Source organism: Orcinus orca, chromosome 1 (assembly GCF_937001465.1).
Source record: "Orcinus orca chromosome 1, mOrcOrc1.1, whole genome shotgun sequence".
Classification (NCBI taxonomy): Eukaryota; Metazoa; Chordata; class Mammalia; order Artiodactyla; family Delphinidae; genus Orcinus; species Orcinus orca.
The window spans coordinates 70,626,857-70,640,987 of record NC_064559.1 but is presented as its reverse complement, the minus strand read 5'-3'; positions in this window follow the sequence as shown (position 1 = coordinate 70,640,987).

The window sequence follows — 14,131 nt, the reverse complement described above, 5'->3', positions numbered from 1 at the left end:
CCTAACCCTTCCCCAAAGCCTTCCCCTCACCAGTCCCCTAATCCTAACCCGTACGCTAACACAAACCCGTGCCCTCACACGTACGCTCCCCTTAAACCGTTGTCGTACCCTCACCTGGACCCTAAACCGTCCCCATCCCCTAACCCTAACCCTAGCCTGAACCCTAACCCTAACCCTTCCCCGAAGCCTTCCCCTCACCCGTCCCATATTTCTAACCCGTACGCTAACACTAACCCGTGCCCTCACACGTACGCTCCCCCTAAACCGTTGTCGTACCCTCACCTGGACCCTAAACCGTCCCCGTCCCCTAACCCTAACCCTAGCCCGAACCCTAACCCTAACCCTTCCCAGAAGCCTTCCCCTCACCCGTCCCCTAATCCTAAACCATACGCTAACACTAACCCGTGCCCTCACACGTACGCTCCCCCTAAACCGTTGTAGTACCCTCACCTGGACCCTAAACCGTCCCCGTTCCCTAAACCTAACCCTAGCCCGAACCCTAACCCTAACCCTTCCTCGAAGCCTTCCCCTCACCCGTCCCCTAATCCTAACCCGTACGCTAACACTAACCCGTGCCCTCACACATACGCTCCCCCTAAACCGTTGTCGTACCCTCACCTGCACCCTAAACCGTCCCCGTCCCCTAACCGTAACCCTAGCCCGAACCCTAACCCTAACCCTTCCCCGAAGCCTTCCCTTCACCCGTCCCATAATACTAACCCGTACGCTAACACTAACCCGTGCCCTCTCACGTACCCTCCTCCTAATCCGATGTCGTACCCTCACCTGGACCCTAAACCGTCCCCGTCCCCTAACACTAACCCTAGCCCGAACCCTAACCCTAACCCTTCCCCGAAGCCTTCCCCTCACCCGTCCCCTAATCCTAACCAGTATGCTAACACTAACCCGTGCCCTCACACGTACGCTCCCCGTGAACCGTTGTCGTACCCTCACCTGGACCCTAAACCGTCCCCGTCCTCTAATCCTAACCCTAGCCCGAACCCTAACCTTAACCTTTCCCCGAAGCCTTCCCCTCACCCGTCCCCTAATCCTAACCCGTACATTAACACTAACCCATGCCCTCACGTGTACGCTCCCCCTAAACCGTTGTCGTAACCTCACCTGGACCGTAAACCGTCCCAGTCCCCTAACCCGAACCCTAGCCGGAACTCTAACCCTAAACCTTCCTCGAAGCCTTCCCCTCACCCGTCCCCTAATCCTAACCCGTACGCTAACACTAACCCGTGCCCTCACACATAAGCTCACCCTAAACCGTTGTCATACCCTCACCTGGAGCCTAAACCGTCCCCGTCCCCTAACCCTAACCCTAGCCCGAACGCTAACCCTAACCCTTCCCCAAACCCTTCCCCTCACCCGTCCCCTAATCCTAACCTGTACGCTAACACTATCCCGTGGCCTCACACGTATGCTCCCCCTAAAACGTTGTTGTACCCTCACCTGGACCCTAAACCGTCCCCTTCCCCTAACCCTAATTCTAGCCTGAACCCTAACCCTAACCCTTCCTCGAAGCCTTCCCCTCACCCGTCCCCTAATCCTAACCCGTACGCTAACACTAACCCGTGCCCTCACACGTACGCTCCCCCTTAACCGTTGTCGTACCCTCAACTGGACCCTAAACCGTCCACGTCTCCTAACCCTAACCCTAGCCCGAACACTAACCCTAACACTTCCCCAAAGCCTTCCCCTCACCAGTCCCCTAATCCTAACCCGTACGCTAACACTATCCCGTGGCCTCACATGTATGCTCCCCCTAAAACGTTGTTGTACCCTCACCTGGACCCTAAACCGTCCCCTTCCCCTAACCCTAAACCTAGCCCGAACCCTAACCCTAACCCTTCCCCGAAGCCTTCCCCTCACCCGTCCCCTAATCCTAACCCGTATGCTAACACTAACCCGTGCCCTCACACGTACGCTCCCCTTAAACCGTTGTCGTACCCTCACCTGGACCCTAAACCGTCCCCGTCCCCTAACCCTAACCCTAGCCCAAACACTAACCCTAACCCTTCCCCAAAGCCTTCCCCTCACCAGTCCCCTAATCCTAACCCGTACGCTAACACAAACCCGTGCCCTCACACGTACGCTCCCCTTAAACCGTTGTCGTACCCTCACCTGGACCCTAAACCGTCCCCGTCCCGTAACCCTAACCCTAGCCCGAACCCTAACCCTAACCCTTCCCAGAAGCCTTCCCCTCACCCGTCCCCTAATCCTAACCCATACGCTAACACTAACCCGTGCCCTCACACGTACGCTCCCCCTAAACCGTTGTAGTACCCTCACCTGGACCCTAAACCGTCCCCGTTCCCTAAACCTAACCCTAGCCCGAACCCTAACCCTAACCCTTCCTCGAAGCCTTCCCCTCACCCGTCCCCTAATCCTAACCCGTACGCTAACACTAACCCGTGCCCTCACACATACGCTCCCCCTAAACCGTTGTCGTACCCTCACCTGCACCCTAAACCGTCCCCGTCCCCTAACCGTAACCCTAGCCCGAACCCTAACCCTAACCCTTCCCCGAAGCCTTCCCTTCACCAGTCCCATAATACTAACCCGTACGCTAACACTAACCCGTGTCCTCTCACGTACCCTCCTCCTAATCCGATGTCGTACCCTCACCTGGACCCTAAACCGTCCCCGTCCCCTAACACTAACCCTAGCCCGAACCCTAACCCTAACCCTTCCCCGAAGCCTTCCCCTCACCCGTCCCCTAATCCTAACCAGTATGCTAACACTAACCCGTGCCCTCACACGTACGCTCCCCGTGAACCGTTGTCGTACCCTCACCTGGACCCTAAACCGTCCCCGTCCCCTAATCCTAACCCTAGCCCGAACCCTAACCTTAACCTTTCCCCGAAGCCTTCCCCTCACCCGTCCCCTAATCCTAACCCGTACATTAACACTAACCCATGCCCTCACGTGTACGCTCCCCCTAAACCGTTGTCGTAACCTCACTTGGACCGTAAACCGTCCCAGTCCCCTAACCCGAACCCTAGCCGGAACTCTAACCCTAAACCTTCCTCGAAGCCTTCCCCTCACCCGTCCCCTAATCCTAACCCGTACGCTAACACTAACCCGTGCCCTCAAACATAAGCTCACCCTAAACCGTTGTCATACCCTCACCTGGAGCCTAAACCGTCCCCGTCCCCTAACCCTAACCCTAGCCCGAACGCTAACCCTAACCCTTCCCCAAAGCCTTCCCCTCACCCGTCCCCTAATCCTAACCTGTACGCTAACACTATCCCGTGGCCTCACACGTATGCTCCCCCTAAAACGTTGTTGTACCCTCACCTGGACCCTAAACCGTCCCCTTCCCCTAACCCTAATTCTAGCCTGAACCCTAACCCTAACCCTTCCTCGAAGCCTTCCCCTCACCCGTCCCCTAATCCTAACCCGTACGCTAACACTAACCCGTGCCCTCACACGTACGCTCCCCCTTAACCGTTGTCGTACCCTCAACTGGACCCTAAACCGTCCCCGTCTCCTAACCCTAACCCTAGCCCGAACACTAACCCTAACCCTTCCCCAAAGCCTTCCCCTCACCAGTCCCCTAATCCTAACCCGTACGCTAACACAAACCCGTGCCCTCACACGTAGGCTCCACTTAAACCGTTGTCGTACCCTCACCTGGACCCTAAACCGTCCCCATCCCCTAACCCTAACCCTAGCCTGAACCATAACCCTAACCCTTCCCCGAAGCCTTCCCCTCACCCGTCCCATATTTCTAACCCGTACGCTAACACTAACCCGTGCCCTCACTCGTACGCTCCCCCTAAACCGTTGTCGTACCCTCACCTGGACCCTAAACCGTCCCCGTCCCCTAACCCTAACCCTAGCCCGAAGCCTAACCCTAACCCTTCCCCGAAGCCTTCCCCTCACCCGTCTCCGAATCCTAACCCATACATTAACACTAACCCGTGACCTCAAACGTATGCTCCCCGTGAACCGTTGTCGTACCCTCACCTGGACCCTAAACAGTCCCCGTCCCCTAACCATAACCCTAGCCCGAACCCTAACCCTAACACTTCCCCGAAGCCTTCACCTCACCCGTCCCCTAATCCTATCCCATACGCTAACACTAACCCGTGCCCTCACACGTACGCTCCCCCTAAACCGTTGTCGTACCCTCAACTGGACCCTAAACCGTCCCCTTTCCCTAAACCTAACCCTAGCCTGAACCCTAACCCTAACACTTCCCCGAAGCCTTCCACTCACCCGTCCCCTAATCCTAACCCGTACGATAACACTAACCCGTGGCCTCTCACGTACCCTCCTCCTAATCCGATGTTGTACCCTCACCTGAACCCTAAACCGTCCCCGTCCCCTAACCCTAACCCTAACCCGAACCCTAACCTTAACCCTTCCCCGAAGCCTTCCCCTCACCCGTCCCCTAATCCTAACCCGTATGCTAACACTAACCCATGCCCTCACACGTACGCTCCCCGTGAACAGTTGTCGTACCCTCACCTGGACCCTAAACCGTCCCTGTCCCCTAACCCTAACCCTAGCCCGAACCCTAACCTTAACCCTTCCCCAAAGCCTTCCCCACACCCGTCCCCTAATCCTAACCCGTACACTAACACTAACCCATGCCCTCACATTTACGCTCCCCCTAAACCGTTGTCGTAACCTCACCTGGACCGTAAACCGTCCCCGTTCCCTAACCCTAACCCTAGCCCGAACCGTAACCCTAACCCTTCCCCGAAGCCTTCCCCTCACCCGTCCCCTAATCTAACCCGTACGCTAACACTTACCCATGCCCTCACATGTACGCTCCCCCTAAACCGTTGTTGTACCCTCACCTGGACCCAAAACCGTCCCCATCCCCTAACCCTAACCCTAACCCAAACCCTAACCCTAACCCTTCCCCGAAGCCTTCCCCTCACCCGTCCCGTAATCTTAACCCGTACGCTAACACTAATGCGTGGCCTCACATGTACGCTGCCCTTAAACCGTTGTCATACCCTCACCTGGACCCTAAACTTTCCCCATCCCCTAATCCTAACCCTAGCCCGAACCCTAACACTAACCCTTCCCCGAAGCCTTCCCCTCACCCGTCCCGTAATCCTAACCCGTACGCTAACACTAACCCGTGCCCTCACACATAAGCTCACCCTAAACCGTTGTCATACCCTCACCTGGAGCCTAAACCGTCCCCGTCCCCTAACCCTAACCCTAGCCCGAACCCTAACCCTAACCCTTCCCCAAAGCCTTCCCCTCACCCGTCCCCTAATCCTAACCTGTACGCTAACACTATCCCGTGGCCTCACACGTACGCTCCCCCTAAAACGTTGTTGTACCCTCACCTGGACCCTAAACCGTCCCCTTCCCCTAACCCTAATTCTAGCCTGAACCCTAACCCTAACCCTTCCTCGAAGCCTTCCCCTCACCCGTCCCCTAATCCTAACCCGTACGCTAACACTAACCCGTGCCCTCACACGTACGCTCCCCCTTAACCGTTGTCGTACCCTCAACTGGACCCTAAACCGTCCCCGTCTCCTAACCCTAACCCTAGCCCGAACACTAACCCTAAACCTTCCCCAAAGCCTTCCCCTCACCAGTCCCCTAATCCTAACCCGTACGCTAACACAAACCCGTGCCCTCACACGTACGCTCCACTTAAACCGTTGTCGTACCCTCACCTGGACCCTAAACCGTCCCCATCCCCTAACCCTAACCCTAGCCTGAACCATAACCCTAACCCTTCCCCGAAGCCTTCCCCTCACCCGTCCCATATTTCTAACCCGTACGCTAACACTAAACCGTGCCCTCACTCGTACGCTCCCCCTAAACCGTTGTCGTACCCTCACCTGGACCCTAAACCGTCCCCGTCCCCTAACCCTAACCCTAGCCCGAACCCTAACCCTAACCCTTCCCCGAAGCCTTCCCCTCACCCGTCCCCTAATCCTAACCCATACGCTAACACTAACCCGTGCCCTCACACGTACGCTCCCCCTAAACCGTTGTCGTACCCTCACCTGGACCCTAAACCGTCCCCGTTCCCTAAACCTAACCCTAGCCCGAACCCTAACCCTAACCCTTCCCCGAAGCCTTCCCCTCACCCGTCCCCTAATCCTAACCCGTACGCTAACACTAACCCGTGCCCTCACACATACGCTCCCCGTAAACCGTTGTCGTACCCTCACCTGCACCCTAAACCGTCCCTGTTCCCTAAACCTAACCCTAGCCCAAACCCTAACCTTAACCCTTCCCCGAAGCCTTCCCCTCACCCGTCCCGTAATCCTAACCCGTACGCTAACACTAACCCGTGCCCTCACACGTACGCTCCCCCTAAACCGTTGTCGTACCCTCAACTGGACCCTAAACCGTCCCCGTCCCCTAACCCTAACCCTAGCCCGAACCCTAAACCTAACCCTTCCCCGAAGCCTTCCCCTCACCCGTCTCCGAATCCTAACCCATACATTAACACTAACCCGTGACCTCACACGTACGCTCCCCGTGAACAGTTGTCGTACCCTCACCTGGACCCTAAACAGTCCCCGTCCCCTAACCCTAACCCTAGCCCGAACCCTAACCCTAACACTTCCCCGAAGCCTTCCACTCACCCGTCCCCTAATCCTAACCCGTACGATAACACTAACCCGTGCCCTCTCACGTACCCTCCTCCTAATCCGATGTTGTACCCTCACCTGAACCCTAAACCGTCCCCGTCCCCTAACCCTAACCCTAACCCGAACCCTAACCTTAACCCTTCCCCGAAGCCTTCCCCTCACCCGTCCCCTAATCCTAACCCGTATGCTAACACTAACCCATGCCCTCACACGTACGCTCCCCGTGAACAGTTGTCGTACCCTCACCTGGACCCTAAACCGTCCCTGTCCCCTAACCCTAACCCTAGCCCGAACCCTAACCTTAACCCTTCCCCAAAGCCTTCCCCACACCCGTCCCCTAATCCTAACCCGTACACTAACACTAACCCATGCCCTCACATGTACGCTCCCCCTAAACCGTTGTCGTAACCTCACCTGGACCGTAAACCGTGCCCATTCCCTAACCCTAACCCTAGCCCGAACCCTAACCCTAACCCTTCCCCGAAGCCTTCCCCTCACCCATCCCCTAATCTAACCCGTACGCTAACACTTACCCGTGCCCTCACATGTACGCTCCCCCTAAACCGTTGTTGTACCCTCACCTGGACCCAAAACCGTCCCCATCCCCTAACCCTAACCCTAGCCCGAACCCTAACCCTAACCCTTCCCCGAAGCCTTCCCCTCACCCGTCCCCTAATCCTAACCCATACGCTAACACTAACCCGTGCCCTCACACGTACGCTCCCCTTGAACCATTGTCCTACCCTCACCTGGACCCTAAACAGACCCCGTCCCCAACCCTAACCCTAGCCCGAACCCTAACCCTAACCCTTCCCCGAAGCCTTCCCCTCACCCGTCCCCTAATCCTAACCCGTACGCTAACACTATCCCATGGCCTCACACGTATGCTCCCCCTAAACCGTTGTCGTACCCTCAACTGGACCCTAAACCGTCCCTGTTCCCTAAACCTAACCCTAGCCTGAACCGTAACCCTAACCCTTCCCCGAAGCCTTCCACTCACCCGTCCCCTAATCCTAACCCGTACGCTAACACTAACCCGTGCCCTCACACGTACGCTCCCCCTAAACCGCTGTCGTACCCTCACCTGGACCCTAAACCGTCCCCGTCCCCTAACCCTAACCCTAGCCAGAACCCTAACCCTAACCCTTCCCCGAAGCCTTCCCTTTTCCCGTCCCCTAATCCTAAACCGTACACTAACACTAACCCATGCCCTCACATGTATGCTCCACCTAAACTGTTGTCGTAACCTCACCTGGACCGTAAACCGTCCCCGTCCCCTAACCCTAACCCTAGCCCGAACCCTAACCTTAACCCTTCCCCGAAGCCTTCCCCTCACCCGTCCCCTAATCCTAACCCGTACACTAACACTAATCCATGTCCTGACATGTACGCTCCCCCTAAACCGTTGTCGTAACCTCACCTGGACCGTAAACCGTCCCCGTCCCCTAACCCTAACCCTAGCCCGAACCCTAACCCTAACCCTTCCCCGAAGCCTTCCCCTCACCCGTCCCCTAATCCTAACCCGTACGCTAACACTAACCCGTGCCCTCACACGTACGCTCCCCTAAAACCGTTGTCGTACCCTAACCTGGACCCTAAACCTTCCCCATCCCCTAATCCTAACCCTAGCCCGAACCCTAACCCTAACCCTTCCCCGAAGCCTTCCCCTCACCCGTCCCGTAATCCTAACCCGTACGCTAACACTAATGCGTGGCCTCACATGTACGCTGCCCTTAAACCGTTGTCATACCCTCACCTGGACCCTAAACCGTCCCCGTCCCCTAACCCAACCCTAGCCCGAACCCTAACCCTAACACTTCCCCGAAGCCTTCCCCTCACCCATCCCCTAATCCTAACCTGTACGCTAACACTAACCCGTGCCCTCACACATACGCTCCCCGTAAACTGTTGTCGTACCCTCACCTGTACCCTAAACCATCCCCGTTCCCTAAACCTAACCCTAGCCCAAACCCTAACCTTAACCCTTCCCCGAAGCCTTCCCCTCACCCGTCCCGTAATCCTAACCCGTACGCTAACACTAACCCGTGCCCTCACACGTACGCTCCCCCTAAACCGTTGTCGTACCCTCACCTGGACCCTAAACCGTCCCCGTCCCCTAACCCTAACCCTAGCCCGAACCCTAAATCTAACCCTTCCCCGAAGCCTTCCACTCACCCGTCTCCTAATCCTAACCCATACATTAACACTAACCCGTGACCTCACACGTACGCTCCCCGTGAACCGTTGTCGTACCCTCACCTGGACCCTAAACAGTCCCCGTCCCCTAACCCTAACCCTAGCCCGAACCCTAACCCTAACACTTCCCCGAACCCTTCACCTCACCCGTCCCCTAATCCTATCCCATACGCTAACACTAACCCATGCCCTCACACGTACGCTCCCCCTAAACCGTTGTCGTACCCTCAACTGTACCCTAAACCGTCCCCTTTCCCTAAACCTAACCCTAGCCTGAACCCTAAACCTAACACTTCCCCGAAGCCTTCCACTCACCCGTCCCCTAATCCTAACCCGTACGATAACACTAACCCGTGCCCTCACACATACGCTCCCCCTAAACCGTTGTCGTACCCTCACCTGGACCCTAAACCGTCCCCGTCCCCTAACCCTAACCCTAGCCAGAACCCTAACCCTAACCCTTCCCCGAAGCCTTCCCTTTTCCCGTCCCCTAATCCTAAACCGTACGCTAACAATAACCCGTGCCCTCTCACGTACCCTCCTCCTAATCCGATGTTGTACCCTCACCTGAACCCTAAACCGTCCCCGTCCCCTAACCCTAACCCTAACCCGAACCCTAACCTTAACCCTTCCCCGAAGCCTTCCCCTCACCCGTCCCCTAATCCTAACCCGTATGCTAACACTAACCCATGCCCTCACACGTACACTCCCCGTGAACAGTTGTCGTACCCTCACCTGGACCCTAAACCGTCCCTGTCCCCTAACCCTAACCCTAGCCCGAACCCTAACCCTAAGCCTTCTCCAAAGCCTTCCCCTCACCCGTCCCCTAATCCTAACCCGTACACTAACACTAACCCATGCCCTCACATGTACGCTCCCCCTAAACCGTTGTCGTAACCTCACCTGGACCGTAAACCGTCCCCGTTCCCTAACCCTAACCCTAGCCCGAACCCTAACCTAACCCTTCCCCGAAGCCTTCCCCTCACCCGTCCCCTAATCTAACCCGTACGCTAACACTTACCCGTGCCCTCACATGTACGCTCCCCCTAAACCGTTGTTGTACCCTCACCTGGACCCAAAACCGTCCCCATCCCCTAACCCTAACCCTAGCCCGAACCCTAACCCTAACCCTTCCCCGAAGCCTTCCCCTCACCCGTCCCCTAATCCTAACCCGTACGCTAACACTATCCCGTGGCCTCACACGTATGCTCCCCCTAAACCGTTGTCGTACCCTCAACTGGACCCTAAACCGTCCCTGTTCCCTAAACCTAACCCTAGCCTGAACCGTAACCCTAACCCTTCCCCGAAGCCTTCCACTCACCCGTCCCCTAATCCTAACCCGTACGCTAACACTAACCCGTGCCCTCACACGTACGCTCCCCCTAAACCGCTGTCGTACCCTCACCTGGACCCTAAACCGTCCCCGTCCCCTAACCCTAACCCTAGCCAGAACCCTAACCCTAACCCTTCCCCGAAGCCTTCCCTTTTCCCGTCCCCTAATCCTAAACCGTACACTAACACTAACCCATGCCCTCACATGTATGCTCAACCTAAACTGTTGTCGTAACCTCACCTGGACCGTAAACCCTCCCCGTCCCCTAACCCTAACCCTAGCCCGAACCCTAACCCTAACCCTTCCCCGAAGCCTTCCCCTCACCCGTCCCCTAATCCTAACCCGTACACTAACACTAACCCGTGCCCTCAAACGTACGCTCCCCCTAAACCATTGTCGTAACCTCACCTGTACCCTAAACCGTCCCCGTCCCCTAAGCCTAACCCTAACCCGAACCCTAACTTTAACCCTTCCCCGAAGCCTTCCCCTCACCCGTCCCCTAATCCTAACCCGTACACTAACACTAATCCATGTCCTGACATGTACGCTCCCCCTAAACCGTTGTCGTAACCTCACCTGGACCGTAAACCGTCCCCGTCCCCTAACCCTAACCCTAGCCCGAACCCTTACCCTAACCCTTCCCCGAAGCCTTCCCCTCACCCGTCCCCTAATCCTAACCCGTACGCTAACACTAACCCGTGCCCTCACACGTACGCTCCCCGTGAACTGTTGTCGTACCCTCACCTGGACCCTAAACAGACCCCGTCTCCTAACTCTAACGCTAGCCCGAACCCTAACCCTAACCCTTCCCGAAGCCTTCCCCTCACCCGTCCCCTAATCCTAACCCGTACGCTAACACTAACCCATGGTCTCGCACGTACGCTCATCCTAAACCGTTGTCGTACCCTCACCTGGACCCTAAACCCTCCAGGTCCCCTAACCGTAACCCTAGACGAACCCTAACCCTAACACTTCCTCGAAGCCTTCCCCTCACCCGTCCCCTAATCCTAACCCGAACGCTAACACTAACCCATGGCCTCACACGTACGCTCCCCCTAAAACGTTGTCATACCCTCACCTGGACCCTAAACTGTCCCCTTCCCTTAACCCTAACCCTAGCCTGAACCCTAACCCTAACCCTTCCTCGAAGCCTTCCCCTCAACCGTCCCCTAATCCTAACCCGTACGCTAACACTAACCCGTGCCCTCACATGTACGCTCCCCCTAAACCGTTGTCGTACCCTCACCTGGACCCTAAACTTTCCCCGTCCCCTAACCCTAACCCTAGCCCGACCACTAACCCTAACACTTCCCCAAAGCCTTCCTCTCACCCGTCCCCTAATCCTAACCCGTATGCTAACACTAACCCGTGCCCTCACACGTACGCTCCCCCTAAACCGTTGTCGTCCCCTCACATGGACCCTAAACCGTCCCCGTACCCTACGCCTAACACTAGCCCGAACCCTATCCCTAACCCTTCCCCGAATTCTTCCCCTCACCCGTCCCCTAATCCTAACCCGTACGCTAACACTAACCCGTGCCCTCACACGTACGCTCCCCTTAAAACGTTGTCGTACCCTCACCTGGACCCTAAACCGTCCCCATCCCCTAACCCTAACCCTAGCCCGAACCCTAACCCTAACCCTTCACCGAAGCCTTCCCCTCAACCATCCCCTAATTCTAACCTGTACGCTAACACTAATCCATGCCCTCACACGTTCGCTCCCCTTAAACCGTTGTCATACCCTCACCTGGACCCGAAACCATCCCCGTACCCTAACCCTAACCCTAGCCCGAACCCTAACCCTAAACCTTCCCCGAAGCCTTCCCCTCACCCATCCCCTAATCCTAACCCGTACGCTAACACTAACCCGTGCCCTCACACGTACGCTCCCCCTAAACCGTTGTCGTACCCTCACCTGGACCCTAAACCGTCCCCATTCCCCAAACCTAACCCTAGCCCGAACCCTAACCTTAACCCTTCCACGAAGCCTTCCCCTCACCCGTCCCCTAATCCTAACCCGTACACTAACACTAACCCATGCCCTCACATGTACGCTCCCCCTAAACCGGTGTCGTAACCTCACCTGGACTGTAAACCGTCCCCGTCCCCTAACCCGAACCCTAGCCCGAACCCTAACACTAAACCTTCCCCGAAGCCTTCCCCTCACCCGTCCCCTAATCCCAACCCGTACGCTAACACTAACCCGTGCCCTCACACGTACGCTCACCCTAAACCATTGTAATACCCTCAACTGGAGCCTAAACCGTCCCCGTCCCCTAACCCTAACCCTAGCCCGAACCCTAACCCTAACCCTTCCCTGAAGCCTTCCCCTCACCCGTCCCCTAATCCTAACCAGTACGCTAACACTATCCCGTGCCCTCACACGAACGTTCCCCCTAAACCGTTGTTGTACACTCACCTGGACCCTAAACCGTCCCCGTCCCCTAACCCTAACCCTAGCCCGAACACTAACTCTAACCCTTCCCCAAAGCCTTCCTCTCACCCGTCCCCTAATCCTAACCCATATGCTAACACTAACCCGTGCCCTCACACGTACGCTCCCCCTAAACCGTTGTCATACCCTCACCTGGACCCTAAACCGTCCCCGTACCCTACGCCTAACCCTAGCCCAAACCCTAACCCTAACCCTTCCCCGAAGCCTTCCCCTCACCCGTCCCCTAATCCTAACCCATACGCTAACACTAACCCGTGCCCTCACACGTAGGATCCCACTAAACCGTTGTCGTACTCTCAACTGGACCCTAAACCGTCCCCGTTCCCTAAACCTAACCCTAGCCTGAACCGTAACCCTAACCCTTCCCCGAAGCCTTCCACCCACCCGTCCCCTAATCCTAACCCGTACGCTAACACTAACCCGTGCCCTCACACATACGCTCCCCCAAACCGTTGTCGTACCCTCACCTGGACCCTAAACCGTCCCCGTCCCCTAACCCTAACCCTAGCCAGAACCCTAACCCTAACCCTTCCACGAAGCCTTCCCTTTTCCCGTCCCCTAATCCTAAACCGTACGCTAACACTAACCCGTGCCCTCTCACGTACCCTCCTCCTAATCCGATGTCGTACACTCACCTGGACCCTAAACCGTCCCCGTCCCCTAACCTTAACCCTAACCCGAACCCTAACTTTAACCCTTCCCCGAAGCCTTCCCCTCACCCGTCCCCTAATCCTAACCCATATGCTAACACGAACCCGTGCCCTCAGACGTACGCTCCCCGTGAACCGTGGTCGTACCCTCACCTGGACCCTAAACCGTCCCCGTCCCCTAACCCTAACCCTAGCCCGAACCCTAACCTTAACCCTTCCCCGAAGCCTTCCCCTCACCCATCCCCTAATCCTAACCCGTACACTAACACTAACCCTTGCCCTCACACGTACGTTCCCCTTAAACCATTGTCGTACCCTCACCTGGACCCTAAACCTTCCCCATCTCCTAATCCTAACCCTAGCCCGAACCCTAATCCTAACCCTTCCCCGAAGCCTTCCCCTCACCCGTCCCGTAATCCTAACCCGTACGCTAACACTAATGCGTGCCCTCACATGTACGCTGACCTTAAACCGTTGTCATACCCTCACCTGGACCCTAAACCGTTCCCGTCCCCTAACCCTAACCCTAGCCCGAACCCTAACCCTAACACTTCCCCGAAGCCTTCCCCTCACCCGTCCCCTAATCCTAACCTGTACGCTAAAACTAACCCGTGCCCTCACACGTACGCTCCCCGTTAACCGTTGTCGTACCCTCACCTGGACCCTAAACAGACCCCGTCTCCTAACTCTAACCCTAGCCCGAACCCTAACCCTAACACTTCCCGAAGCCTTCCCCTCACCCGTCCCCTAATCCTAACCCGTACGCTAACACTAACCCATGGTCTCACACGTACGCTCATCCTAAACCGTTGTCGTACCCTCACCTGGACCATAGAGCCTCCAGGTCCCCTAACCCTAACCCTAGACGAACCCTAACCCTAACACTTCCTCGAAGCCTTCCCCTCAC